Source organism: Macaca mulatta, chromosome 3, assembly GCF_049350105.2.
Source record: "Macaca mulatta isolate MMU2019108-1 chromosome 3, T2T-MMU8v2.0, whole genome shotgun sequence".
Lineage (NCBI taxonomy): Eukaryota > Metazoa > Chordata > Mammalia > Primates > Cercopithecidae > Macaca > Macaca mulatta.
In genome coordinates, this window is record NC_133408.1 from 43,093,504 (window position 1) to 43,109,957 (window position 16,454).

The following is a 16,454-nucleotide window of genomic DNA, read 5'->3' on the forward strand; positions in this document are numbered from 1 at the left end:
TCATCTTCCCATACACCTGTGGGTCCTTCCATCCATCCATCCATCATCCATCCATCCATCCATCCTTCCATCCTTCCATCATCCATCCGTTCATCTGTTCGTCTTTCCTCGAATCCATCCATCCATCCATCATCCATCCCTCCGTCCATCCATCTATCATCCATCCATCCTTTTATCATCCATTCATTCACCTGTCCATCCATCCATCCATTCACCTGTTCATCCATCCATTCACCTGTTCGTCCATCTATCCATCCTTCCATCTATCTTTCCATCATCCATCCAACTGTTCATCCTTCTATCCATCTATCCATCCATCATTCTTCTGTTCACCTCTTCGTCCATCCATTCACCTCTTCGTCCGTCCATCCATCTCTTCGTCCGTCCATCCATCCATCCTTCCATCCATCCATCCTTCCATCCATCCATTCTTCTGTCCATCCATGCTTCCATCCATCCTTCCATCCATCTTTCCATTATCCATCCAACCATCTTCCATCCATCCATGATCCATCCATTCACCTGTCCATCCATCCATCCATTCATTCATCATCCATCCTTTTATCATCCATCCATCCATTCACCTGTTCATCCATCCCTCCATCCATTCTTCCATCCTTCCATCATCCATTCACCTGTTCATTCTTCCATCCATCCATCATCCATCCATCCTTCCATCATTCATCCACTCGTCTGCTCATCCTTCCATCCATCCATCCATCCTTCTATCATCCATCCATTCACCTGTTAATCGTTCCATTCATCTGTTCATCCTTCCATTCATCCATCCATCATCCATCCATCCATCCATTCGTCCATCCATCATTCATTCATTCAGCCACCATCCATCCACCTGTTCATCCATTCATCCATCCATCCTTCCATCATCCGTCCATTCATCTGTTCATCCTTCCATCCATCCATCCTTCATCCATCCATCCATTTATCTATTCATCCATATATCCATCAATCCATCTATCATCCATCTATCCTTCCATCATCCATCCACTCACCTCTTGTTCATCCTTCCATCCATCCATTTATCCATTCATTCATCCATCCATCCTTCCATCCTTCCATCATCCATCCATCTTTCCATCATCCATCCTTCCATCATCCATCCATTCATCCATTCATCCTTCCATCCATCCATCATCCATCCAGCCATCATCCATCCATCTGTCCATTCATCCATCCATCCTTTTATCATCCATCCTTCATCCATTTATCATCCATCCATTCACCCGTCTATCCATCCATTCACCTGTTCATCCATCCATCCGTCCATTCATCCTTCCATCAACCATCCATTCACCTGTTCATCCTTCCATCCTTCCATCCATCCACCTGTTCATCCTTCCATCCATCCACCATTCATCCATCCACCATTCATCCATCCATCATTCATCCATCCATCCATTTATCCATTCATCCATTTATCCATTCGTCCATATATCCATCCATCATCCATCCATCCTTCCATCAACCATCTACTCACCTCCTGTTCATCCTTCCATCCATCCATCATTCATCCATCTATCCATTTATCCATTCATCCATCCATCCTTCCATCATCCATCCATTCATCTGTTCATCCTTCCATCCATCCATCATCCATCCATCCATCCATCATCCATCCATCCATCATCCATCCATCTGTCCATTCATCCATCAGTCCATTCATCCATCCATCATTCATCCATTCTTTTATCCATCCATTCACCCGTCTATCCATCCATTCACCTGTTGTTCCATCCATGTGTCCATTCATCCTTCCATCATCCATCCATTCACCTGTTCATCCTTCCATCCATCCATCATCCATCCACATATCTGTTTATCCATCCATCCATCCATCCATCCATCATCTATCCATGCTTCCATCATCCATCCATGCTTCCATCATCCATCCATCCACCTGTTCATCCTTCCATCCTTCCATCATCCATCCTTTCTCCCATCCATCCATTCACCGTTCGTCCATCCATCCACCGTTCGTCCATCCATCATTCATCCATCCACCCACCAATCTACCTATTAATCCATCCCTCCATTCATCTATCTGTCCATTTGTTTATCCACACATTCGTCTATCCACCATCTATCCATCCACATGTACATACATCATCTACCCTCCACCCATCCATACATTATCTACCCACCCATACATACATACAGACATACACACAAAATTTCACCCACCCACCCACCCATCCATCCATCCACCCACCCACCCATCCACCCATCCATCCATCCATCCATCCAAGCATTCATCTATCCGCACACCCATCCATCCATCCATGTGTCTACATCTCCTCATCCATTCATCCATCCATCCACTCATTCCTAAACCACTGCTGAGCACCTGTTGTGTGCCTTTTCCCTCCCTCCAACTGGTTCCCTCACATCCTCCCCCAGTGGCCAGCATCTTCTCCCTGAGGGCAGAGGCGTGGCCCCTCACAGTGCACAGCACCTGCTGGTATACAGCACATGCTCAAATAATGTGACCACTCAGTTAACACACAGAAGAGCTTGCTCCAAGTGACACGTGGCACATCTCCTTACAAAATGAATCTATCATAGTGACTGTTTTCAGAGGCTTTTCCAAACACAGTGTGATCTGGAACAAATTGTGAAGCCCACGAGCCTGGTGAAGCTTTCATTATTGAGCACCTGCTGTATATCTCCTTGAGCTGAGGAGAGGGATCAAGAGCTCATGGCCAAGAGAGGACCAGGCCCACCCACAAACACTGCTGATGTGGCAGGGATGTGGCAACGCAGAAAGGTGCCAGGGGCTGGGCTCCCAGCAATCTGGGGGCCACGGAGACTGTTTTGAGTGCAGGGGGAGTGGGCTAGGGCTAGCCTTGTTGGTAGGATTCACAGGTATCGGGCTCCTGGGCTGCAGCTGCTCAGTCACCTCCTGGCACTCAGGTGCATCAGTTCATTGTCCTCATGCCAGTGGTGGGGGCAGCCCTCATGCACAGGGTTTGAAAAATGCTCAGGTGTACCTGTAGTGTGTGAGAGGAAGGAGGCTGGCAAAGGTGCGCGTAGCCACCTCGCTAGGTGTGGGTCTTGAGGGAACTTCTGTCTCCTTTCAGGTGGCACAGAATGTGGACCTGTACACAGGGAACCCCAACCTGGGGCTGGAGCTGTTTGAGGCAGCTGGAGACATCTTCAATGGGGCCTGGGAGCGGGAGGAAGGCATGTCCTTCTACCGGGTGAGCTGGCCTGTGGGCTGATGTGGGTGGGCCTCAGTGGGGCACGGTAGAGGTCTCCCACCTGGAGGCAGGGCCACCCATGCACATGATGAGTTTCCAAGTGGTCTCACCGGAATGATATTGACCGTGCCCCTGCCCGGGACAAACGCTCGGGCTCTGGATGTGACAATGGCTGTACCTTTGTACCTGATGACCTCAAGCAACCATGAGTGGGAAGTCCTGTCCCCATCTTCCAGATGAGGAAACTGAGGCTCAGGCACAGGGACATGTCAAAGGACACACAGCATCAGTGGGAGGCCCAGGTCTGCATGTACCCCGAAGTGGGATGGCTTCTCCCTTCCTCTGAGCTCACAGTGTGGCTCAGCCCTGGGCACAGATAAATGTGGTGTTTTTAGAGCAGAGAGGAGTGCTGGCTCCCCCCAGTCAGACCCCCGGTGCCCAGGTGGGAGAGGCTGGTCTGAGGCTGTCGAGTGTAGCTGGATGGGCCTCAGGTGACTCTTCAGCCCCCAACTTGGGTGTCTGAACTGTGTGTTATCCCAGAGCACAGAGCTGTGTCGAGGTGCAGGGGTAGCTGGGGCGTGGGAAGCTCCAAGTACATGTTTGAGCTCTGAGGAGGGCTGTGGGCAAGGTGGGTGCTGCGGGAAACCTGACCCCACCTGCCTGTGTGGTAGGACCAGGCCCTGCCCCTGGAGTGACTACGGGCAACCGCGAGGCGGAGCTGCAGCTACAGCTGTGCAACAAGCTGGTGGCACTCCTGGCCACACTGGAGAAGCCCCAGGAGGGCTTGGAGTTTGCCTACATGGCCCTAGCACTCAGCATCACTCTGGGTAAGTCCCCTGAGCCCCCACCCTGCCAGGACCCACATTTTGCCAGAGCCCAGCCTCCAGGTCTGCAGGCCAGGAGCTGAAACAGCTGCTGGATTTTCCTGGTCTCCTGTCCAGGCAGGCAGATCGACCCAACGGGCTTCCCCGTCCGGCTGTGGGGCACAGCCCGAGGTCTCTCACGCAGTACAGAGCTCCCTGCCTGACTGAGCTCTGCTTCCTCTGCCTGTTTCTGCTGCTGACCACAAGGGCCGCCCAGTGTGCCCTCTGCCTTCCAGATATGCCAGGCATCTCGTTGGTTCCTGTATGTGTCAGGCTGAGTGGCACATTCCCTTTCTCTTGTGCCCTTCCCACCCTTATCAACCACATGGCTCTCTGGCTGATAAAATCCCAGTTCCCCTTCCAGCAGTCTGCCCCTTAAGGCCAGGTATCCCCTGGTGCTGTGCCAGGGTCGTCTGTCCCCCTCCAGAGACAGGGAACCCTAGGCAGGCCACATGCCCCAGCGCCTTGTGCCCCGTGGCCCAGTACACAGTAGGTGTGCAGCTGACTCCCCAAGGTAGGGGTTCTGATCGTGACACACCCAGGAGGAGTCAGATGTCACGTCGTTGGGTTGCCTGGAGCCGGGGTCCCGGGAGCACCTGGACTGCATGGCTTTTGGGCTCCCCTGGTTAAAACCAGTGAGCAGCCGGGCGCGGTGGCTCACGCCTGTAATCCCAGCTCTCAGGGAGGCAGAGGCGGGAGGATAGCTTGAGCCCAGGAGTTCGAGACCTGCCTGGGTAATATAGCGAGACCCCATTCTCCACAAAAAGGAAAAAAAAAAAAAAAAGACATAACACCAGTGAGCAAAGGCAGGTGGCTATGTGTAGGCACAGAGCTGGGCCATCCAAGTCCGACTTTGCCAAAGCCTCACAGTAGACAGGGGCAGGCCTTATTAGTTCTGCTTTGCAGATGGGAAAGTGAGTCTGGGAACCTGGAAGGGAATGGCCAGAGCTGCCCAGGTGACCACAGGTGCCTGGAGGCAAGCCAGGTGTGCTGCCCGGGGTCTGCATACCTGCTCCTGAGGGGCCTGTGCCCTCCCTGCCCCAGGGAGCCGCGTCCTCACACCTGCCCCTTTGGCCTGCACCCCAGGGGACCGGCTGAACGAACGCATGGACTACCACCGGCTGGCAGCCCTGCACCACCGGTTGGGCCATGGCAAGCTGGCGGAGCACTTCTACCTCAAGGCCCTGTAGCTCTGCAACTTGCCCCTGGAGTTTGACGAGGAGACCCTCTACTACGTGAAGGTGTACCTGGTGCTCGGTGACATCATCTTCTATGACCTGAAGGTGGGTAGGAGGGGCAGGGCTTGGGGTGTTCCCGGCCCCCTTGGAGTGAGATCTCCACCCAGACCCCAGAGGCCTGGGTTCCAGCCTTCCTTAGGAATGGCCCAGTGGCCTCCCTGGAGCTCTGCACCCAGCTGGAGGAGCCGGCAAGCTTAGCAGATACAACCCAGCTCCCAAGATGGCCAGGCCCCACCCTCAGGAACTCAGTCTCAGCCAGGGAGGCTGACACATGATTGTGCAATGGTGGCCTCCGAGTAGAGAAGGGGGATTGTAGTCAGGGGGGCCCTCCTGGAGGAGGTGACACCAAAGCTGAGTCTTGACAGTCAAGTGTCAAGTTGCATTTAACAAAGAAAACAGGGTTGGGAGAAGGACATTTCGGAGGACGGCATCATCCTCACATTGAATCCACGTTGCAAGATCAAATCCTGGCACCTCCTCTAGGAAGCCTGCCCAGGGTGCCAGCCTGCACTGAGCAACTCCTTCCTGGAGTCCCGAGACACCTTGAATCTTCACACCACCCAGGAAGGGTGGGGTGGGACCCCAGTGTCTTACCATTGGGTTCACAGACAGGGAAACCCCAGCTTAGGGCAGGTGCAGTGGGGCGGGGCCCCAGCCAGCCAGGCTGAGGCCTTGCTGGGTCGGGTCTGTCTCGAGGGAAGGTGCTGTGCTCCCTCTGCCCCCAGCCCTGCAGGGGTGGAGAGCTGGGACTGGCAGACTCAGACCTGGGGTGTCTCCACCCCTCTGCCCAGCAGGCACCGCTCCCCCTCAGCATCGCACCGGCGCCGCGTCAGTGCTCCTTATGGGCTGAGGGGCCAGGGCGCTCCAGTCGATCTTGGCGGCCTTAGAACAACATGGGGAGCTGCGGCAGCCCTAAGACCCCGCCCCGTTTCCTCCACCGCAGGCCTGGGGCTGCCCGGGAGGCCTCTGCCCAGTGCTGGCGACACCTGGTGGTCAGAAGTGGTCCCTGTGGTCTCCCAAGTCCCAGCCAGACAGGGAGGTGCCAGGTGTCAGGCCCAGAGGGACGCTGCTCACCGCTCAGGGGCTCGCCTGGGACCCAGGGGGACTGGCCTCCCAGAAGAGGCCTTTATCTCTCTTGGTCAAGCCTGCCGCCCATTCCGCCTGTCCAGGAGAAAGGAAAGGGCCAAGTAGTACCTGAGAGGCCAAAGTCCACGGTTGGGGTCGAGGGGCAGAGGCCTCCTTCACCTACTTCCCATGCACAGTCCTCCTTCCCATGTACAACCTTCCTTCACCTCCTTCCCGTGCACAACCTTCCTTCACCTCCTTCCCGTGCACAACCTTCCTTCACCTCCTTCCCGTGCACAACCTTCCTTCACCTCCTTCCCATGCACAACCTTCCTTCACCTCCTTCCCATGCACAGCCCTCTGGGCCTCATCGTGACTATGCTGTCAGCGCGGGCCAGCTTCCCACAGGGAGGCCGCCTTGGAATTCCCCAAGGGCGGCTGTCTTTCCAAGGCTACACCCTCCTCCTTGTATAGGAGGCTCTGGACCCAGGGCCCAGAGGAGTGGGAGAAAAAGCTGGGCTGGATGGAGCCTGGAAGGCTGGCAGAGAAGCAGGGGTAAATGGGCATCTTTGCCAATTGCCTCTAAAATGGGGTCCCCTTTAGTCTACACATGAGAGTGAGCCCTGGAATAGGGTGGATTAGGTGTGTCCTGGCTCAGCCTGCCACTCACTAGCTGCTTCACACACTACAGGCACATGGAAATGCACACGCAAATGCACACAGACACAGGCACACGCACACACAGGCACGCACACACACAGGCACATGCACACACACAGGCGCGCGCACACACAGGCATGCACACAGGCACAGAAACATGCACAAGCACATGCACAGGCACACGCAGAGACATATGCTTTGGCTGGCTTCTTCCTGTTTAGTTGGGAAGCCCCCACCCCTTCAGGAAGCCTTTGCCTTCCACCCCCGGCTGAGTCTGGGGCCTCCTGGGCTTCCCTCTGCCACAGCCCGGGCCACCCTGTGTGGTCAGTGTTCACTCAAAGGTCCCTCAGACTGGGAGCAAGGACGTTAGGCTCAGCCACGCACCCAGCACAGAGTCCAGTGTTCGGCTGGGCTGGGGGGCATTGGATGAGCAGTGGCGGTGACTCGGGGCCTTCTCATGCCCCTGCTCCGTGTGTGGGGCGGGGCAGTGAGGGAATGGACTGCTGCATCTTGGACTTTCTCATTGGCCCTGGGAGCCATCTTGAGATGGTAAAGAGGAACAGGCCAGGCATGGGTCTTAGAGAGGTCCCTTGGGTGACCCCCATGTGGAGGAGGTGCCTGGGGAGAAGCCGGGTGGGGGATGGGAGGGTCAAGGAGGAGGTCTGGGAGACGGCATCCCAACCCAGGGATGGTGAGTTTGAGCCAAAGATGCATTGAAAACAGGAGTGGATGTCTGGGGAGTCACACTCCGTCAGTATTTCAGGGAACATTGCCAGAGAGGACACCTGTGAGATGGTTTTGTACCTGGCCTGGCCCGTGGAGGGCCTGGAAATGGTCAGCATGGACAGGGGCCAGAGGGGAGCCTGGGTCACTCAACGCTGTGCCCCTGCTGTGGCTTGGAGCCACGGGTCCTGCATGGAACTCTCAGAGCAGGCAGGATCTGCCCTGACCTCAGCCCATGGGGAAAGCAGCCACTGCCTGCAGAGAGGGTGGCACTGGGGCAGGAGGCTTGGGGTGAGTGGGGCATAGGGACACTCAGGAAGGCTTCCAGGGGTGTCAGGGTCATCCCCACCTCCTGCAGCTGAGACCACAGCAGTGTCACAGGCTTCGGGGCTCATGGGGTGAGCCAGCATTGGCTGGACATGTGGAATGACCTGGAGACAGGAACGGCCTCTGGGAAGACGGGCTCCGAGTCCCCCTTTTGCTGAGCATGGCCTGTCCCTTTCAGGACCCCTTTTGATGCAGCCGGGTACTACCAGCTGGCACTGGCAGCTGCCGTGGACCTGGGCAACAAGAAGGCACGGCTGAAGATCTACACGTGGCCGGCCACCATCTCCCACAACTTCCTCCTGGACCGCGAGAAGTCGATCCTCTTCTACCAGAAGGCCAGGACCTTCGCCACAGAACTCAACATCCGCAGGGTCAACCTACCTCCTCTGCCACTCTGCGGGTGGGCCCCCTGGTTGACCCTCAGCCACCCTCGCTGAGGACAGCATCCGAGGGAATGGGTTTTGTGCAAGGAGGATGGTCTCCTGCCTCTCCTGGTGTCTCCGTGGCTCATTTTCTGGGAAATGGAGGCATGAAAACACGGTTCAAATAGCAATAAATGGTTTTTTTTGCAATAACATACCAAAGTCCCCAGGGCATCCTTCCCTGTGTGCTTCCTGGGCTGTGTCTAGGGGCCAGCTCCTTCCCTGGTGGCAGCCCTCTTGGGGATGAGAAGGACTGTGAGTCCAACAGACCTGGGCCAGGTCACCATGAGCCTAGGTTTCCTCGGCGGCCAGAGGGGAGATGGTGGTGGAACTCTGGGCACCTCCCTGCTCTCCCTGCTCAGAGCTTTTGCTGTAGGTCTCGTGCCGCCGTTGCCTTTAACCTTCAGGCCACTGTGCCCGGATGTGGGGGATGCTAGTGTCCCTGTTCGCCATTGGAGAAATAGAGGCACAGAGAGGTTAGGTGTCTGGCCGACCGTCACACAGCAGGTAGGGGCGGAGACGCAGAGCCCAGTACACTGACCACCACACCACCCTGTCAGCCTGCAGCCAGGAAGGTGTCCCCCATTAGGACCCAAGGTCAGCTCCTGGACCTCTCTTGTGGTCTCAGGAGAGCCACAGGCCAGTGAGGGTGGCGACGGGGATCCCTCAGTCAGTGTCCTCTGCTCCCAGACTTGGTTGGGCCAAGCCTGGCTAGTCCCACCTCTGGCCACTGGTCAGCCCTGTGGGAAGTGAGATGCAGGGATCTCCGCCTGTGTAGACGCTGTTACTTGGTATTGAAAGCCTTATCTGGGCTGACCGCAGCCATCCCCACATGCCCCTCCCCTTCCGGCCCCCGGCCCTCATCCCAGTCCCAGGAATCCCAGGTTTTCCTTCTTGGAATCTCTGGGCCCCAGGGAACACAGCTCACACGGTCTCTTTGCCAGTTTACGGCAAGGAAACCGAGGTTCAGAGACTGTGGGTGTCCCACGTGATTCTCACGTACACTGCACTCTCCCAGGCCCCTCTTTTAAACACTTTAAATGAGGTGACATTCACATCACATGCAATTAACTATTGCAACGCGATTAATGTGGTGGCATTTGTGCATTCACAGTCCTGTGCAACCACTCACGCCATCTAGTTTCAAAATGTGTTCATCTCCCCAGAAGAAACCTCCCATCCTCACTAAGCAGTTACCCCTCCTTGGTATCCCCCAAGCCCCTCGTTTAATGGAAGGGGAAACTGAGGCCCGCAGAGAGACTTGCCAGTGGATGGAGCTCTGATAATAAGGAATCAGGCACCCATCTGCTGGTTCAATCCTGGGTTGGTTTTCCACCCAGCAGAGGTGACAGAGCCAGGAGGTTCTGGGACCCCATGCTTGCAGCCAGAGCCCTACCCTGAGCCTCCCCACCAGGGGGCAGCAGAGAGCTTTCCAGAACCAGCCGCGGGGCTGGCAGGAAGCAGCGCGTCAGAACTGCTGACAAACCTCACGAGGACTCCAGATCGCTGTCTCGGTGGGTTGGGCTTGGGAATTGGAGAGGAGGCCCCATGATTGGAAACGAAGACAGCACGGCCTGGCTGGAGCAGCCGGAAGCGCCGTCACGTTGCCTGAGGACAGACTTCGTGCCCGCTGGGTTGGACCTGCAGCCATTCTTCTCGGGGTGGGGCCCCTAGGTCAGGGTTGCTCTTGGTCCCCGACCTGCCTCAGAGTCCGGGGGGCTTTGGAACTGTGCCTCTCCATCTCCACCCACCCTGGCTGGTGCCATGAGGGGCCTGTATCCTGGGATCCTGTTCCTCTTGGGCAGCAGAGACTGGGGGACCAGAGGAGATGACGGGTCTTCAAGCCCCACATTCAAACCCCAGCCCACCACTGACAGTCTGGGGGTTCGGGATGAGGGAGTTGATGTCTCTGAGCCCCAGTTTTGCCACCACTAAAATGAGGCCGACATACTGGGGCAGAGTGCCAGTCCCCGGGCTAACAGGCCTGTTTCCTACTGACAATCCCTCTTACCCCTAGGAACAGCTCCAACAACCACACACTAGAGAACACTCAACCCAGGCCAACTTGTCAGAGGCACGAGAACCAGAGCGACTCCATCTTGAATGGGGGCTGGGTAAAGGGAGGCTGAGACCTGCTGGGCCGCATTCCCAGGAGGCTAGGCATTCTTAGTCACAGGATGAGATAGGAGGTCCCCACAAGATACAGGTCATAAAGACCTTGCTGATAAAGCAAGTTGCAGTAAAGTCGGCCAAAGCCCACCAAACCCAAGATGGCCACGAGAGTGACCTCTGATTGTCCTCACGGCTCATTATGTGCTAATTATAATGCATTAGCTGTTACAAGACACTCCGACCAGCGCCACGACAGTTTACAGATGCCATGGCAACATCTGGAGGTTGCCCTACATGGTCTTAGAAGGGAGGGCAGAAACTCTCAGTTCTGGGAATTGCCCACCCCTTTCCTGGAACACTCATGAATAGTCCAACCCTTGTTTAGCGTATGATCAAGAAATAACCATGAAAATGGGCAACCAGCAGCCTTTGGCGCCACTTTGCCTATGGAGCAGCCATTCTTTTTTTTCTTTTTTTTCTTTTTTTTTTTTTTGAGATGGAGTCTCGCTCTGTTGGCCGAACTGGAATGCAGTGGCGTGATCTTGGCTCACTACAACCTCTACCTCTTGGGTTCAAGCGATTCTCTTGCCTCAGCCTTCCTAGTAGCTGGGATTACAGGCACCTGCCACCACGCCCAGTTAATGTTTTGTATTTTAGTGGCGACAGGGTTTTGCCATGTTGGACCAGGCTGGTCTCGAACTTCTCACCTCAGGTGATCCACCTGCCTCGGCATCCCAAAGTTATAGGATTACAGGAGTGAGCCATTGCGCCCGGCCAGAGTAGCCATTCTTTTATTCCTTTCCTTTCCTAATAAACTTGATTTCACTTTATGGACTCGCCCCGAATTCTTTCTTCTGTGAGATCCAAGAAACCTCTCTTGGGGTCTGGATCGGAACCGCTTTCCAGTAACAAACTTGCTTAACCTCTCAGACCCTTTTTCTCTTCATCTGTAACCAAAGACAAAGACTCCCCCGAGGTTCCAAAAGTGTGGAGAGAACGCATGGGAAACGAGGGGCACAGAGTTGGTGTGCAGAACCAATATCACAAACTGAGTGTCAAGCCACTGTCATACTGGAAGGAATATCATGCTCTCCCCCACAACTTATGAGGAACAATATCACAGGGAGGTGTGTACCTTCTCCGGTAGTGGGACTAGTATCATCATCTCTTCCTTTAGATGACAGGAACGATGTCACAGGGTGGGTGTACACCCCGTGTGTTTTTGGAAGCAATGTCATTCTCTCCTAGGTTTTACGATTCACATCACAGGCGGGGTGTACACCCCTTGTTATATTGGATGGCGTCTCATCCTCTTTCAACCTGTATCTTTAGAACAATATCCCATGGGGGTTGTATATCTCTTCAATATTGGTAGTAATACCATCTTCTCCTTTCCTGGATATGAGAAACAATATCACAGGAGGTGTGTACACCCCTTGCGATGTTGGTAGTAATATCACCTCTCCCCTGTGGTTATTAAGGACAAAATCCCAGGGTGGCTGTACGGTTCCTACTTTATTGGGAGTAATATCATCCATTCACCCCCTGGATATCAGGAACCATATCACAGAAGAGTTGTCCACCCCCTTCGATATTATCAGCCATGTCATCTTCTTCCCGCCTGGATATTAGGAACCATACCCGAGGTTTGGGGGCGGTGTACACCCACTGCGATATCGAAAGTAAAATCAGCCTCTTTCCCGCTGGATATTAGGAACGATATCACGGGTGTGTGTGCACCTTCTGGGATATTGGGAGTACTATCAGCCTCCACCCTGCTGCATATCAGGAACAACACAAAGGGGGCAGGGTGGTTACATCCCCTGTGATATTGAGAGCAATACTCTTCTCTTTCCCCTGTACATTAGAAACTACATCACAGGGGTCTGTACACCTTCAGCGATATTGGGATTCCTGTTATCCTCTCCCCCATTGAATGTCGAAAACGATATCACAGAAGGGTGTACACCCCCTGCAATATGGCCAGTAACATCATCGTCTCTACCTTTGGATACTAGGAACAACATCACAGAGGGTGTGTACACTCCCCTGCAATATTGGGCATAATGTTATCCTCTCTTCCCCTGGATATTAGAAACGATATCCCTGGTGGAGGGAGGTGGAGTACATTAAGAACAACATCACTGGGTGGGTGTACTCCCCCTGTGATACTGTGTGTAGTATCATCCTCTCTTGCCTAGGATATTAAGAACAATATCACAGGAGGGGGGTACAGCCACAGTCCCTGCGTTATTGGGAGTAATAGCGTCTTCTTCCACTCTAGATATAAGCAACAATATCTCTGGGTTTGTGTATATCCCTTGCGATATAGGGCATATTGTCATTGTCACCCAATGTGGATATTGGGTGCAGTGTCTCAGCGGGGTTTACACCTTCTTCGATATTGGGAGTAATATCATCCTCTCCCCTCAGGATCGTAGGCTAAATGTCGAAGGGGTTTTACAACTCGTACGATATGGGCAGTAATAGCATCCTATCCCCACCTGGATGTTAGGAACTATATCACAGGGGACTGTACACTTCTTGGCATATTGGGAATCTTATCATCCTCTCCCATTTTGGATATTATGAAAAATATTAGAAACGAGGTGTACACCCGCTGAGATATTGAGAGTAATATTATGCTCTCCTCTTCGGGATATTAGGAACAATATTGCAGGAGGTGTGTACAACCCCTGTGATATTGGGAGTAATATCATTCTCTCTCTTTGAATATAAGAAACCATATCACAGGAGGATGTACCCCCCCGGTGATACTGGGAGTCATATGATGTTATTCGGAACAATAGCACAGTGGGTGTGTAAAATCCCTGCAATATTGCCACTAGTATTATCTTCTCCATCCCAGGATATAAGGAACAATATCAGAAGGGGAGGTACACCCCTGTGATATTGGGGATAATATCTTCCTCTCCCCGGCTGGCTATTAGTAATATCTTCCTCTCTCCGGCTGGATGTGAGGGAAAATATCACAGTGGAGGTCGACGCCCTTTGTGATATTGGGAGTAATATTATCCTCTCGCAGGTTGGATAGAGGGAACAAGATGACCGCAAGGATGAATACACGCTGCGGTAGTTTCATTCATGTCAGCCACTACCCCCTGCTTATTAGGAATAACATCATAGAGGAGTGAACACTTTCTTCGATATTGGGAGTAATATCATCTTCTCAATGCCGGATATCAGGAACAAGCCTATTAATTGTTAATATTAATAAATACAATAAAAATTGATACTAATCATCAACATCACTAATGACAATAAAGATACTAAATATTATTGATTCAAAATGTTAACGATTAGTATTAATAATTAATAATCATAACACTATTAATAATAAAATAATGGTATCAATAACTAATGTTACTTAAATCAATACAAAGTGATACTGGCAAAAACACAATAATTAATATTAAGAATTAATATTAATAAATGACATAATTATTAAAAATTAATTTTGGGCATCCATCATCTATTTAAATTAATTATCAATATTAATGAGAAAATATTAATTAATAATATTATTGATAATTATTATAATTGATTCTTAATATTTAATAAATAATTCTATCATTGTTCCCTGAGCAATATTCTGAAGATACACACCCGTCTGTGAAAGAGTTAATCATTTCCAGAGAGAGAAACGATACTACTCAACATATCGAAAACAGGATGTGAGTCCACAATGGCTCCCAATAGCCAAGGGGGGGAGAGGGGGTGGCTATTGGTCCCCACCTCGCGGGGGGTGGCTCACCCCCCTGCGAGGTGGCTCCCAATAGCCAAGGGGGGGAGAGGGGGTGGCTATTGGTCCCCACCTCGCAGGGGGGTGGCTCACCCCCCTGCGAGGTGGCTCCCAATAGCCAAGGGGGGGAGAGGGGGTGGCTATTGGTCCCCACCTCGCAGGGGGGTGGCTCACCCCCCTGCGAGGTGGCTCCCAATAGCCAAGGGGGGGAGAGGGGGTGGCTATTGGTCCCCACCTCGCAGGGGGGTGGCTCACCCCCCTGCGAGGTGGCTCCCAATAGCCAAGGGGGGGAGAGGGGGTGGCTATTGGTCCCCACCTCGCAGGGGGGTGGCTCACCCCCCTGCGAGGTGGCTCCCAATAGCCAAGGGGGGGAGAGGGGGTGGCTATTGGTCCCCACCTCGCAGGGGGGTGGCTCACCCCCCTGCGAGGTGGCTCCCAATAGCCAAGGGGGGGAGAGGGGGTGGCTATTGGTCCCCACCTCGCAGGGGGGTGGCTCACCCCCCTGCGAGGTGGCTCCCAATAGCCAAGGGGGGGAGAGGGGGTGGCTATTGGTCCCCACCTCGCAGGGGGGTGGCTCACCCCCCTGCGAGGTGGCTCCCAATAGCCAAGGGGGGGAGAGGGGGTGGCTATTGGTCCCCACCTCGCAGGGGGGTGGCTCACCCCCCTGCGAGGTGGCTCCCAATAGCCAAGGGGGGGAGAGGGGGTGGCTATTGGTCCCCACCTCGCAGGGGGGTGGCTCACCCCCCTGCGAGGTGGCTCCCAATAGCCAAGGGGGGGAGAGGGGGTGGCTATTGGTCCCCACCTCGCAGGGGGGTGGCTCACCCCCCTGCGAGGTGGCTCCCAATAGCCAAGGGGGGGAGAGGGGGTGGCTATTGGTCCCCACCTCGCAGGGGGGTGGCTCACCCCCCTGCGAGGTGGCTCCCAATAGCCAAGGGGGGGAGAGGGGGTGGCTATTGGTCCCCACCTCGCAGGGGGGTGGCTCACCCCCCTGCGAGGTGGCTCCCAATAGCCAAGGGGGGGAGAGGGGGTGGCTATTGGTCCCCACCTCGCAGGGGGGTGGCTCACCCCCCTGCGAGGTGGCTCCCAATAGCCAAGGGGGGGAGAGGGGGTGGCTATTGGTCCCCACCTCGCAGGGGGGTGGCTCACCCCCCTGCGAGGTGGCTCCCAATAGCCAAGGGGGGGAGAGGGGGTGGCTATTGGTCCCCACCTCGCAGGGGGGTGGCTCACCCCCCTGCGAGGTGGCTCCCAATAGCCAAGGGGGGGAGAGGGGGTGGCTATTGGTCCCCACCTCGCAGGGGGGTGGCTCACCCCCCTGCGAGGTGGCTCCCAATAGCCAAGGGGGGGAGAGGGGGTGGCTATTGGTCCCCACCTCGCAGGGGGGTGGCTCACCCCCCTGCGAGGTGGCTCCCAATAGCCAAGGGGGGGAGAGGGGGTGGCTATTGGTCCCCACCTCGCAGGGGGGTGGCTCACCCCCCTGCGAGGTGGCTCCCAATAGCCAAGGGGGGGAGAGGGGGTGGCTATTGGTCCCCACCTCGCAGGGGGGTGGCTCACCCCCCTGCGAGGTGGCTCCCAATAGCCAAGGGGGGGAGAGGGGGTGGCTATTGGTCCCCACCTCGCAGGGGGGTGGCTCACCCCCCTGCGAGGTGGCTCCCAATAGCCAAGGGGGGGAGAGGGGGTGGCTATTGGTCCCCACCTCGCAGGGGGGTGGCTCACCCCCCTGCGAGGTGGCTCCCAATAGCCAAGGGGGGGAGAGGGGGTGGCTATTGGTCCCCACCTCGCAGGGGGGTGGCTCACCCCCCTGCGAGGTGGCTCCCAATAGCCAAGGGGGGGAGAGGGGGTGGCTATTGGTCCCCACCTCGCAGGGGGGTGGCTCACCCCCCTGCGAGGTGGCTCCCAATAGCCAAGGGGGGGAGAGGGGGTGGCTATTGGTCCCCACCTCGCAGGGGGGTGGCTCACCCCCCTGCGAGGTGGCTCCCAATAGCCAAGGGGGGGAGAGGGGGTGGCTATTGGTCCCCACCTCGCAGGGGGGTGGCTCACCCCCCTGCGAGGTGGCTCCCAATAGC

The 16,454-nt window shown here is 55.0% G+C and overlaps 1 pseudogene across 1 annotated transcript in view; it reads left to right on the top strand.

Annotated features, from left to right (window-relative positions):
• The window catches only part of LOC114669796 (SH3 domain and tetratricopeptide repeat-containing protein 1-like), a 30,881-nt pseudogene extending 20,884 nt beyond the window's left edge, over positions 1 to 9,997 (top strand). The window contains exons 6-13 of the transcript XR_013415952.1: positions 3,099 to 3,218; positions 3,890 to 4,045; positions 5,168 to 5,364; positions 6,045 to 6,147; positions 6,263 to 6,311; positions 6,859 to 6,939; positions 8,273 to 8,494; positions 9,931 to 9,997. The product of XR_013415952.1 is annotated as an SH3 domain and tetratricopeptide repeat-containing protein 1-like (transcript). The remainder of the gene's footprint in view (positions 1 to 3,098; positions 3,219 to 3,889; positions 4,046 to 5,167; positions 5,365 to 6,044; positions 6,148 to 6,262; positions 6,312 to 6,858; positions 6,940 to 8,272; positions 8,495 to 9,930) is intronic.
• Positions 9,998 to 16,454: the final 6,457 nt, after the last annotated feature.